The following is a 13,486-nucleotide window of genomic DNA, read 5'->3' as shown; positions in this document are numbered from 1 at the left end:
TGTCCAATTTGAAAGAACTAGTCTTTTGTAATTCACTAAGCTGCAATCCAGCAACCGAGGACATTTTTAAATTGAAGTAATGCAAAAAAAAAAGAAAAAAAAATCAAATTTCACCTTCAATATATGCGCAGGAGTGATGTTGTATATCCTAGGGCTATACCGTAAGTGTGTAATTGCATGGTAGATTTCAAAGAATCGAATCAAATGGAGCTGGATTAACCTTCAAAATCGCACAGTCGTGTTTCTCGGCAGTAGCGAAAGTTGTAGGCCGCAAATCGTAACAACAAGATCCAGTAAGGTCATATAAAAACCACCGAACAGTGCCAGGGGAGACGTTACAGGTTCAAGTGTTTCATTTAACATCTCGATTATTCTGTTGAAGTTTGCTATAAAAGCATCAGTGTTATTGGGACAATGCAATCTTAATAATAACGGAAACATTTGGTTTGTCTTCAGAGCTAATAAGTGTGCTTGGATACTACACTGTTTTTAGGGGGCCGGGAGGCTCGACAACCACATTAGCATCCCCCCCCCACACACACACACACGCCAAGAAAATATGGCTACGTGCCTAGAAAACGTGAACCGTTTTATTTCAAATGCTTCATATTTCCTTTGTTTCGTGGTGGCAGCGGTCTTAATTTTAATCCTTTTCTTTTGTGCTCAATATAAGACGTTCGATTATCGCTTTTGTGGTTCTTTTATTATTTGTTTTCAACCGCGCAAACGGTTTTCTTCATTAGCCTTCCTTTCTCGAGTTGAGCTCGTAGGGAAGACGAGGTGGACTGTATTTCTCTGCCAATCGGCGCCCAAAGTCGTTGTTTGGTTTATTTATTTTTGTCGCCTCAAAAGGAACCCCCTTGGCTACAATAATTGCAGAAATCGTTATCTGGCTTTTCTTTCTTGTAGTTGTTGGGCACTGCATGCAACATAGCCTTTTTTTTTCATTTCCAATAGGCTGCACATGATATTGTTCTCCGAGGGTGCCAACCCCATACTACCCGGGCATTTGGGGTGGCGGTGGTTTAGTTACCGGTTTCACGCCGTAATGCTTCCGGGTATAATTACCAAGACCTCACTAACCACATTTTTTTGAGGCCCTCTCCACATTGGAGGTGATAATTGTTTCCTGGTAACGCTCGAAGGCGGAACTCAAAGCTTAAACAGGTCTGCTGAAGACAGCTTCCCTGGACATCCACCTTCATAGAGTGGAATGGCTCCTAATATCGGCACAGCACTTTGTTGTGAAATATAAACCTTCCTGAGGTACCGGTGTAACCCAATGAGACGTACCTACGGAGACATAAAGGCGGTCTTATTATACGTTATTTCCAAAGTCAACCTAATACTTTTAATCCTCACATCGTCTGGTCAGGGAATCATTTTCCGAAACAGATGCCCCGGTCGTGCCATCGATCATGTATGCTTAGAAGGCATGGTTAAGAGTCGCTCTTGCCTTGACTGTGTCTCAACGAGAGATACCCCACTGCTGTTGCGATTGTTCGCTCAACTGCACAACACTGATTCTAAACAACAGGCAGTGATATGCCCAGTCATTTTATTAGGCGTCATGGTATGCCGTAATAAAACTGAGCACTGCATGCGACATAAATTCTCTCCACAGAATTTCCGAAGATGTAGACTGCACAGCAATGGTAGCAAACCACGTCAATCGTATCAAAAAGAAAATGCAAATGCGATTTGAAACGAGCATAGATTACGCTATTAAAACAGTGGTAACCATGCACATCTTTAAGAATACTCGTTTTGCGAATGAATCTCGTTTTTCTTTAGGTCTTCGTGAAACACCGCACGTTAAATTTAAATTGGTGGCAGTGAGGGGACGCTGCTAATACTTACTTTGAATGCTGCTAAAAATGATTCATTTTAGCGTATTTCCCTTCGACAGCTGGGGAAGTCAGAGTATCACAATACGTATGCGTCGACAGTATAACTTCGATATAATAGAGAAATATGGCATGGAGGAACATGAGACATTAAAACCTGGCGGAAGATATGGTAACCTCTCTGCAAATGCCTTTGAAGAAGAATGGCCTTCTGCGTCTGCCCCTAAAAGGCTTTTCTTTTACAAAAGATGCCACTGGAAAGGGCGTCAGAGGTGAGCGGGACACCTCTTACGGCGGCCTTTACTTCCCGTTTCGCTCTTCCTGGGATAAACGTGCTAGAGTTTTGCTACAGTCAATTTACTTTTCCCAGACTGCACGCTGGCGCCATCTACTGGAACTATTTCAGAGTATTTAACTTGAAATATCAGGAATACCGCCACGAGTAGCAGTTTCGCTGGAGCTCTTTTTGTATCTTGATGTGAAACATGTAGCTCAACGCGTATTTTTATTTACTAGCTACAGTATCAAGACCACTATTCTTTGCATTTAAAAGAAAACTGCGCGAACCAGTTGTACATAATTGTTCCGCCCTAAGTATGACTAATCGTTTTTAGCAACAAAGTCGACAATTATAGAATATATTTCAAGAATAAAATACTCGGAATGGTTTCCCCAATATAAACTTCTCTTTCAATATTTCATTTCTCTGTTGCACTGATGGCTTAAACGAGGAACACACCGACACCGAAAGAGAGGAGAGAAAGACAGACCAACCTTTCCTTGCATAAGTAGCCGAAGAAAGACAATCGTCATTAAAATATCGTTTGTGTGGTACGTGTACCACTCTCCCCCCCCCCCCCCAATGTGCATGAAACAATGACCGTAGCACAAACATAACACATTTAGCTTTGAAACTGACTTTCTTACTGCCTAATGTTTGCAGAAAAGAGTCCAGCCTTGTGGAGATATCCTTGAACATAGTACTAGAGTAAAGCCCGCTAATATCGAACAGACATTAATCGAAATATTGTTTATATCGAACCCTTGTATAATTGTGATAAAAACTACATGCATTTAAAAGTTCTCATATCGAACGCGATTTTGGTCACACTGGATGTATCGAACTCTCCCGAACCGGATCTCTCACCGTCCTTAGGCATGCGGCAGGCTTTCCCGCAATACATCGGCGCGCAGCGGTAGCGCGGGTGTCGCTTGCGACTCTTACGCGAGCTCCAGCCCTTCAAAACTGGCCGTGGCAAAGTGGGTCAGCTCCACGCATGCATACCGATGGCGCCGAAAACACCACATTGGCCGCTGCGGGCTGCGGTGTCACCGATCTTCACGTCCGCCCACCTTCCCGCACTTGCTCGGTTTGCTGGGTTCGTCGTTATTCGTTTGTATACATGCTTTTCTCTGCTCTTTCGAAGGCACCGAGGTCTCCGTACCACTTCCGAGCACCAGCCAAGCCGCCGTTGCAGTGGCCCTGCTACGGCGATACTGCAGTAACTTTGAGCCTAGCGGTCTTGTGCTTATCGACTGTTTACATACCGCGGAGAAAGCAGTCACCAGCTACGCGTTGCGCCCCAAGAAGCCGGTGGCTACACTCAAGCAGTTCTTCTGCCCCAATAAATTATTGTTTTCTTTCCGAGAAAGTGTCGCACCAATAGTGACCGTCTGGGTGACGCGAGATCAGATTGATCACGTGACTCCATCGGCAGGGTTGCTCTCATAAGTTATCTTTTTGCTTGTCTTTCATCTCAAATTTTTTCAATATCAAACTACTTTACAATTCTCACGCTGTTCGATATAAGTGGGCTTTAGTGTACCATTAATCTTGAAATCGGTTTTAAGGTACTCCGCACAGGCATTGAGATGGTAACCAGCATTACAACAATGGGTTAGTGGTCGTTGTAGTGTGCCTACCTAACACCCCAACCTAACATTAAAAAGGTGTAAAGGCAAAACACAAGTTAGGTTTAATTAGAATGCTCCTAGTCTCAATACGAACGCTAGTTTTATTGCAAAATTCCACCGCGCACAAAGAAGTCCGAACACTAAGAAACACAGACGACAAAAGTTATGACTGCTCCCAATCCCATTACGCTCAGAGTCGTAATTAGGCGCTGGGATGTTCTGTTTAGGATTGGCGTACAGCGCCAATAGCCCTCTCAAGAGTTGCGCTCTGTAATCGTAGTGAAGCCTATAGCTCGTTTCTCTCATTTCTATTGCATGGTAAAGTACAGTTAACACACTAACAATTATGGTTTTTCATCAATCTTATCGTTCTGTGTTGACGTCCGGTACCAAAAAATTACTTTTGAATTTTTTGAAATTTGTTGTTTGAAACCTGTTTTTTTTTAGTAACGGAGGTGATTAGATGAGAAACCCATAAAATACGGGTAGTTGGTTTTTCGTGAAAACAACCACGGACAACTTTCGGACAAAGGACACGATGCACGAAGTCAAGAGCTCAAGTACTTGAATAGCGCCAGCATTTTCACGTCTACAATCTGAAAATGTCGCTCCTGTTTAAGGCGAAGGTGCGTTACCAAAGGAACGTTCTGTCAGTATAAACAATGAGTACTTTCTTCCTGGCAAATATACACCACTGCAGCATGCTATCAATTGAACACAAGAAAACAACTTCTTTCTCTTTTTATTCCATCAAATAAAAGACGCTGACTAGCATAGAAAATGCTACGGTAACTAGCCTAGAAGAAGAGAGTACAAATCCCAAGCAATTTCCGATATGTCCGTTCTTGTCCGACAATATTTCCGACAATATTGGACAATATGCCCGATCTTGGAAATAGCTCCTGGGCAATATAGGCTCGTATTCGGGACAGGTGACAAGCCCAGAAATGGCCAACTTTTTGAAGGGCAATATTGGATAATGATTTGCTGATCATGTTGCCGTAATACAGCATATACGTCGGCACCATGCTATTTTTATGTACATTTATGGCTTTCTGTCAAATCAATAAGGAGAATGCCGGTTCTGTGAGTTGCATTGCGACCTTATTTTTGCTTTATATATATCATTATACTAAATCTTATTTTGTACAAGCATAAAATACAGCAAAAATTTATTCATTTTCTCTGCAGCATGATGTATAAAAGAAAAAGTCAGGCCTCAAAGAAAAATGTGTTGAAAACGCACTCAACATTATGATATGCATGCAATAAACAATTTTCCGAAATGTATTTTGATTGAGTTTATGGAAAGGCGTTTTTCAAGCTTCTACTCGCTGGCTAGTAAAAATTTGTACCTCAAGTCAATTAGGATTTCAGACAATTTCCGTCACATAGAATTTGTTGGGTTACATAAAATTTATTTTTAGGAGGCTACAGGGTGCAGAATAATATCAATTTTTTTTCAAACAGTCTAAGACACTGGCTGAAGTAAATCGGCGGGACCAATATTTCGAGTGTGAATGTATTTCTAGCAATTGCATAACGGCACTGGACACTAACGAATTCTCAGGGCAGATATTAGGCTACCTCCCTAAAGGAAACACTATAACAGGCCAGCGATCTTTGATTACTTTTTAGTTATGGACATAACACAGTTATGTACCACAATACACAACATGGGCAATTGCATAAACAGAAAGTAAGTTTCTTCACAAAAATTTTATCAAAAAAATTCCGCCATCTCCACGAAGTGAATGATGATAGGAGGGGTGAAGCAAAAATGCATACCGGTAAACCGTGAGACATTCGCTCGCAGATCATATAAAGACTCGACACGTCAAGCTTTCCACTGCTCCGTTGACAACCCCGTCGACGACGTCGATATTTGTAGTGGTTATGTAGAGGTTGTTTTGGACAATGAGAATCTTCATGGGTAAGTTGGCGAATTCGGTGTGTGACATTTTACCCACCTTTGTCGTCGCCTTCTGCGGAGCGTCTTGTGTCGTGTACCCCCGGTATGTGTCTTGAGCTCACAGGCGACGAACGACAACCTCTTCTTCTTCCCCTTCTCCTTGTTGGGTAGCAACGAACGCGTTGAACGTTTTGTCCTCTTCGGCCAATCTTTGGTTGGCCAATCCCTAGTGGGATCCTGCCGCAATCATCATTTATGTGCCGTGCCGTACACAGCAGCAACGAGGGACGGTACAGGGCCCGAAAAAGAGGAGCTTCGCCCCTTAAAGGAAAACAAAAGAACAGTAGAGAGAAAAAGAAAATAGTTCAGAAAGTGTATATGAATTAATTGATGCTGTGTCTTGCAGCTTCACGTGCGTACAAAACTTTAAAAAGTCAAGTACATGTAAACCGTAACTTTGTCTGCAATAATGCACCGATCAGCCTTGAAAATGTGTAGTTCATGCCGGTATTCTTTGAAGTTCTAGCTTTCAAGTGATGTTCCCTCAGCTGCATGCACTACTTCACCACGGGAAGCACCCCTGCGATGTAGCGCCTTTTATATGTAAAAAAAGCGTTCAGTGCAGTGTTGCAAAACCCGAGCTGCTCATGTCCGCACGAAGTGATCATAGAGGCTGCGTGATGGATTGCGTTGGAGAGTCAAAACACAAACGAAAATTTCAAATGGAATAGCTTGAAAAATATCCATGAATGAATTATTCTGCTCTCTTTGAGGGACCATCCTCACCTGTTCAAAATAAGTTTTGTTGGTAAGAGCGCTGTTCTTGTGCGGGTTAACTGTGTGCCTAGGGTTGGTATTTGCTGAAAGTATTGGCAGTGACGTAACACTTCTTGCATCTATATGTATTTCAAAGCCTGTCGTTTTTTTATATAAAAAGACCTGCGCTGCACTTTAGGTTAGCTCGTAGATCTGATGTAAACAGGGCACAGTTGAACTTTGTTCAATTCTCTTCATGATTGACCGGAATTTCGTTTTCGGTCAGGACGGGCGGACTACCGCCACACATCGAACAACAATTTACTGAGCAAAATTGGCTTGATTGGCCTTACATTGGAAGTTTCTGCACGGGCGTAGAATCCTGATATGTTAAACCGTTGTTTTTTATATAGGGCGTTTCGGTAAAAAATAACTGAATAAAAATTGCACTCCTTACTCCCTACGTCATTTTAAAGCAAAGCTTTCTACATTAACCAGCCAACAGTTCCTTCGTGGCGTACGGGACAATAAACTCCCAACGCGGCGGAAGCGGCGGCAGCGGTGGGGTGTGCGGAGGCAGGGCGGTGGGGTTTCACTCACGGAGCACAGTGTAGATTGCGCAGGGAATTTCCCCTTCGTTTATTGCGCGCCGGAGCTGGTAACCTCGGCGTTCGCAATTGGACAGCTCGTAACCTCGGCGGTCGGCGGGACCATTCCATAGGCTTTGTCGTCTGATTTAGCGACGGTTGCTTTAGTCTGTTTCGGCGCAGCTTTCCATTCATTGCGCACTTCGTCCGCGCGGCTTGTTCGACAGCACCTCCTGGGTAACCCGGACACGACGGAATTATATGGTCGTACGGCAGAGATACGTTAAGGATTGGTTTCCAGGGCAAGACACATGTTATAGAGACCACATACAGACACCTGGCTACTGGAAAAACGCTAGAGAAACGCAATGCTTGCCACGAATGGGATTGCCTTTTCTAAATCGGTGAATGCCAATGAGGCTGTGTTTTGACGCATATTACAAAAGGCGAAAGGAGCAACTGGTTCTGATAAGTAGCGATTATAGAAGCTTCCTTAGCTTTCTCGAGATGCTCAAACTTACTAAACTAACTAGTTTAATCTGTCCGTATTGGAATCACAAAAATCACATGCCGAATTGTTTCGGTGTCTGAGCTTGTGTCGCGCGGTGGCGTAACCCAACCCGTCACATCAGGATAGCTAGGTTCGGCTGTCTCAGCCTTCAAAAGACTCTCCTCCCTCTTTTCTTTCTCCCGACTCACAGCCGGCCTACAGCGGCAGCGTCCGCCCCCACGAGTTCGAGGTAACTGCGGTCAGAATGTGAGGTTTCACTTTTTATAGGGACACGTGTGGTAATTAAAGTGACGTCGCATGGGCAACTGTTGTGCATGTCGTTTAAAGTATGGCTCTCCACCCACCTTCACAGCGTCTACTGGAGCCAGTGTTTTATTGTAGGTGTCATACTTATCATACTGCACACGGTGAAGTAAAGCAAGTTATCCCATGGAACAATTCCCATTTCGTGTAATGCCTGCAGAAGGTGCCCATGCATGATTATACGCCTCCTATCAAGGGCGTAGATTTAGGCCACACGGTATGGGCATTTCTTCACGGTTACAATGTCACCTGACACTAAAATACCATAATATTGTCACGAAGCCAAGCACGACGTAGTTGTCTAGAAGGAGAAACAAGTTTATTGGAGCGAACTTGTGCTCCCCTAACATCTCAAAAGAATACAGAGGCGGCGAAGCAGCGGTCAACAAAGTGACTTGCACAGGCGAGTGTCGTCGAATCGAACGCTCCGGCGTCCGCACTGCAGGCTTTTTATCTTTCGGCGCGCGTGGTTCTCGAAACGTCGATTCACATCGAGAACATAGTAGATCCAAGAAGATTATTCTGGGCTGTTCACGTTAGATCGGAATGCTCTCCCTATCACGACAGATAACACATTCGGCACAGAAAGAAAGAATGGAACACGCGCTTCCCTTGGCGCAGAGATAACACAGACCGGCGCAGCCGGGCGGTAAAAGCAACAAATAAACAAACCCAATGTATGGTTCGCGGCATTACCCCCCCCCCCCTCTAAGAGTGCATCGACCCGATGCTAACATAAGCGACAGTCCGAAAATAAAAATAAAATTCGTTATCGACCGTAGAAAGGTTTTAAGCGAACCACGTGGACGACTTCGGCCCGCGTGCGTCGTCGTGATGTTCTGGAATCACCATCGGGGATCACCTCGTAGGTAAGTTGGCCGACACGTCGTAGAATCTGGTAGGGTCCGAAATACCGTCGCAGGAGCTTCTCACTGAGTCCGCGTCGTCGGATGGGAGTCCAAACCCACACACGATCCCCTGGTTGGTACTCGGCGTCTCGGCGTCGGAGGTTGTAGCGGCCCGCATCCACCAGCTGCTGGTCCATTATACGAACTCGAGCGAGCTGGCGGGCCTCCTCCGCACGTTGAAGATATCCGTGGACGTCGGCGTTGAGGTCGTCGTCTTCTACATGCGGAAGCATGGCGTCGAGCATCGTAGTCGGCCTTCTACCGTAAACAAGCTCGAACGGCATCAGCTGCGTCGTCTCCTGGATAGCGTGTTGTACGCAAACGTGACATACGGGAGCACTTCGTCCCAAGTCTTATGTTCAACGTCAACGTACATTGACAGCATATCTGCGATTGTCTTGTTCAGACGTTCTGTTAGTCCGTTCGTTTGGGGGTGGTACGCCGTCGTTCTTCGGTGATCCGTGTTGCTGTAGCGTAATACTCCTTGCATCAGCTCCGCAGTAAATGCCGTTCCGCGGTCGGTGATTAGGACTTCCGGGGCTCCATGTCGCAGCACAACTTGGCTTATAAAGAACTTTGCCACTTCTTGTGCAGTCCCCCTCGGAAGAGCGGCGGTCTCTGCGTAGCGCGTCATGTAGTCTGTCGCTACGACAATCCACTTGTTCTGTGATCGTGACGCAGGGAACGGGCCTAAAAGGTCCATTCCAATCTGTTGAAATGGTCTCGAAGGGACGGCGATCGGTTGCAGAAGTCCGGCGGGTCTTGTCGGCGGCGTTTCTCGTCGCTGGCAGTCACGGCAGCTCCGGACTTAGTGGGTGACGTCAGAGGTAAGGCCGGGCCAGTAGTACCTCGCCTTGATTTTTCCAGTAGTGCGGGCTGTGCCGAGATGTCCGGAAGACGGGTCGTCGTGGCACGCTTCCAAAATTTCGTCACGAAGGTCCGCGGGGATGACGAGAAGGTAATTCGCTCTTGTTCCGGGGCTGAAATTCTTCTTCACGAGGACGGAGTTTCTGAGGCTGAATGCTGGTAAGCTGCGTTTGAAGGTCCTAGGGACGGCAACGTTGCATCCCTCGAGGTACTCGATTAAGACGCGTAAGTCGGGGTCGGCACGCTGCTGGGTGGCTAGGTCGCTCTCCGTCACGATCCCGAAGAACGCGCTGTCTTCATCACCGTCTTGTGGTGGTGGGTCGACGGGGGCGCGGGACAGGCAGACGGCGTCGGAGTGTTTCCTGCCGGATTTATAAACGACTGTAACGTCGAACTCCTGCAGGCGCAAGCTCCACCGCCCAAGACGGCCAGAGGGGTCCTTCAAATTGGCGAGCCGACACAGCGCATGGTGGTCTGTTACAACCTTGAATGGCCTTCCATACACGTATGGGCGAAATTTTGAAATCGCCCATATAATAGCCAGGCACTCTTTCTCAGAGGCAGAATAGTTTTTCTCCTCCTTCGACAGACCAAGGCTGGCATAGGCGATTACCCTTTCGCAGCCCCTTTGCTTTTGGACAAGGACGGCACCCAAGCCTATATCACTGGCGTCCATGTGAATTTCCGTTTCGGCATTTTCGTCGAAATGAGCGAGCACGGGCGGGCTTTGCAGGCGTTTTTGCAGCTCGCAGAATGCTTTTTCTTGGTCGTTTTCCCAGCTGAAAGGGGTGCTATCTTTCGTCAAGCGTGTGAGTGGCTCTGCAATGCGTGCGAAGTTTGCGACGAAGCGCCGGTAGTATGCGCACAGCCCGAGAAATCTTCGCACGCCCTTCTTGTCTTTCGGCCTTGGGAAGTTCGCAATGGCTGAAGTTTTTGCCGGGTCAGGTAGGACTCCCGCGGCGTTGACGACGTGGCCCAAGAACTTGAGTACCCCGTATGCGAAACGGCACTTTTCAGGCTTCAGCGTCAACCCCGACGTACGAATGGCCTCGAGTACAGACTCCAACCTTGCAAGGTGTTCGTCAAAAGTCCGGGAGAATACCACTACGTCGTCGAGGTATACGAGGCAGGTGTGCCACTTAAGGCCAGCTAGCACAGTGTCAATGACTCTTTGAAACGTCGCTGGTGCTGTGCACAGCCCAAACGGCATCACCTTGAACTCGTATAGGCCGTCTGGGGTTATAAATGCAGTCTTCTCTCGGTCTCTCTCGTCCACTTCAATTTGCCAGTAGCCGGTCTTCAGGTCCATCGATGAGAAGTACTTCGCGATGCAGAGGTGGTCGAGGGCGTCGTCGATTCGGGGGAGGGGGTACACGTCCTTTTTCGTGATTTTGTTCAGTCGCCGGTAGTCAACACAAAACCTTAATGTGCCGTCTTTTTTCTTTACGAGTACGACGGGCGCAGCCCGGGGCTTTTCGATGACTGTATAATGTCGTCGCTGAGCATGTCGTCGCCTTGAGTCCGGAAGGCTTCCCGTTCGTGTGAAGAGACGCGGTACGGTGACTGTCGGGTAGGTCGGGCTCTATCTTCGGTTATTATTCGGTGCTTCGCTAGAGGGGTCTGACGTAGTTTTGCGCTCGACGAAAAACATTCGCTATAGCGACGCAGCAAAGCCAATAATTTGTTCCGTTGTTCTTGCGGTAGCGTCGGATTCACGTCGAAGGGCTGCGGGAGCTTGAAGGTTTCTACGGGTGTGCGTTCAAAGTCGGCGACCGCGATCACGTCACTTGCTTCTTGCGCTTCTTCGAGGAATGCAATTGCCGCGCCCTTGTTTAAATGCTGGTACTCCTCGGTAAAATTAGAAACCAAAATGTGGGATTGGTGTTCCTTGAAGCGCGCAATGCCTCTTGCGACCGACACACCACGGTCGAGAAGCACCCTTTGATCAGTGTCTACGATAGCGTCGATGTCAGAAGCAGCATCCTCACAGTAGACGGCGATCATCAAGCTTGCGCGGGGTGGCAGGGTGATGTTATCGTCGGCGATCCTGACAGTAGCACGGTGATCGGGGTTCGGCTGCGGCGTCGTGGAGTGATTGGAGAAAAATGTTATCGACTTGGTCTGCAGATCAATTATTGCGCCGTTATCCGTCAAAAAGTCCATTCGGAGAATCACGTCGCGGGAGCAGTTAGGCAGAACGACGAACGCCGCAGGGTACGTTGTGCCGTCTATGGTGACGCGCGATGTGCGCGTTCCACTTGGCGTCACGAGGTGGCCTCCTGCTGTGCGTATGTGCGGACCGTCCCATCTGGTCATAACTTTCTTCAGTTTATACGCAAATGGTCCGCTCATTACCGAATAGTCAGCTCCCGTGTCTACGAGGGCGACTACGTCAAAGCCGTCGATGGACACCTTGACGTCAGATGCAGTCGTCCTCGAGTTCCGGGTTCGTCGGGGCGTCGTATCTCTGCTTGTACGTGTTGATGGTCGGGCACTGTGCATCGTCGTTGTCGTCGTCTTTTCAACGGACGTCTCGGTCAGGTCGGGTACGCGTCGCGCCGTGTAGCTGTCGTCGTGTTCAGGAGTCTCGTTAGGGCTTGGTCGGGTCGTCAGGATGAGGGCATGTCGTGAATGATGGTCTTCAGCGAGTCGCTGCGTCGTTGGAGGGTTTTCATTTTTCCGCCGTTGTGCAACTTTACCTGCCGAAGTTGCTGCTTTTAGTTTCCCCCGCGTGGGCTAGGGGACCTTCCACGTGAGAAGTCAGCAGCGCTGCGGCCGTTCGGTGACTGAGACGGGTAGGGCGACGGTGAACGGTTAAAGCGGGCTGGTCCTCGGTTGGTGTTGGAGAGGTATTCTTCGATCTAAGCAGGGCGCTGGCCGTATCGGGGGCGTGGGGCGTCGACGGAGAACCCTCGCAAACTGAGCCTCTTGTAGGGACAGCGACGGTAGATGTGGTCGGCCTCTCCGCAGTGGTAGCACAGCGGGCGATTATCGGGCGTTCGCCACACGTCGGTCTTCCTTGGCGTCTGGTATTTGTCTACAGGGCGTCGGGCGGGCGGCATTGGACGGCGGTATGGCTCGGCCAATTGACGACGGGTTGGAGCAGGGCGGGGTTGACGAACAGCCGAGGAGTAGGTCATGGCTTGTGGTTCGCGGGGTGCTTCCGACGGCGTAGAAGTTCCCAGTGCGTTTTGGACTTCTTCTCGGATTACGTCGGTCAGGGAAGCCACTTGAGGTTGCGGCGTCGTTGGAAAAAGCTTCCGAAGCTCCTCCCTGACAACTGCTCGGATGGTCTCTCGCAATGTATCGGAGCTTCCATTTGCGGCACCGATGGTCTCCGAGAACAGCGCGTTGACAGGGCGGTCGTACTGCCTCGTTCGAATTTATAGCGTCTTCTCCATCGCGGCCGCCTCAGACTCGAATTCCGCCACTGTCTTCGGAGGGTTACGGACTAGACAAGCAAAAAGCTCTTGCTTCACTCCTCGCATTAGAAACCTGAGCTTCTTTTCCTCGGTCATTTCAGGGTCCGCACGACGAAAAAGTCGCTTCATCTCCTCAACGAAAATCACGACTCCTTCGTTGGGGTGCTGCGTTCGAGTTTCAAGCAAAAGTGCAGCTCGCTCTTTTCTCACCACGGTAGTGAAGGTCTTGAGGAACTCCCTCTTGAATTGAAGCCAGTCGGTCAAAGAGCTCTCATGGTTCTCGAACCAAGTTTGAGCAGCATCTTCTAAGTAAAAGAAGACATGCCGGAAAGTTTCTTCGTCGTCCCACCTGTTGAAGATGCGGATGCGCTCCAGCTTCTCCAACCATTCTTCGGGGTCTTCAGCGGGGGCTCCCCGTAACGATGGCGGTTCTCGGGGCTGCTGCAGGATGATTGGCGA

Source organism: Haemaphysalis longicornis, unplaced genomic scaffold (assembly GCF_048455015.1).
Source record: "Haemaphysalis longicornis isolate Haplotype H1 unplaced genomic scaffold, Haemaphysalis longicornis Haplotype H1 scaffold_8, whole genome shotgun sequence".
Lineage (NCBI taxonomy): Eukaryota > Metazoa > Arthropoda > Arachnida > Ixodida > Ixodidae > Haemaphysalis > Haemaphysalis longicornis.
The sequence above is the reverse complement of the archived record's forward strand: the minus strand, read 5'-3'. Positions refer to the sequence as shown.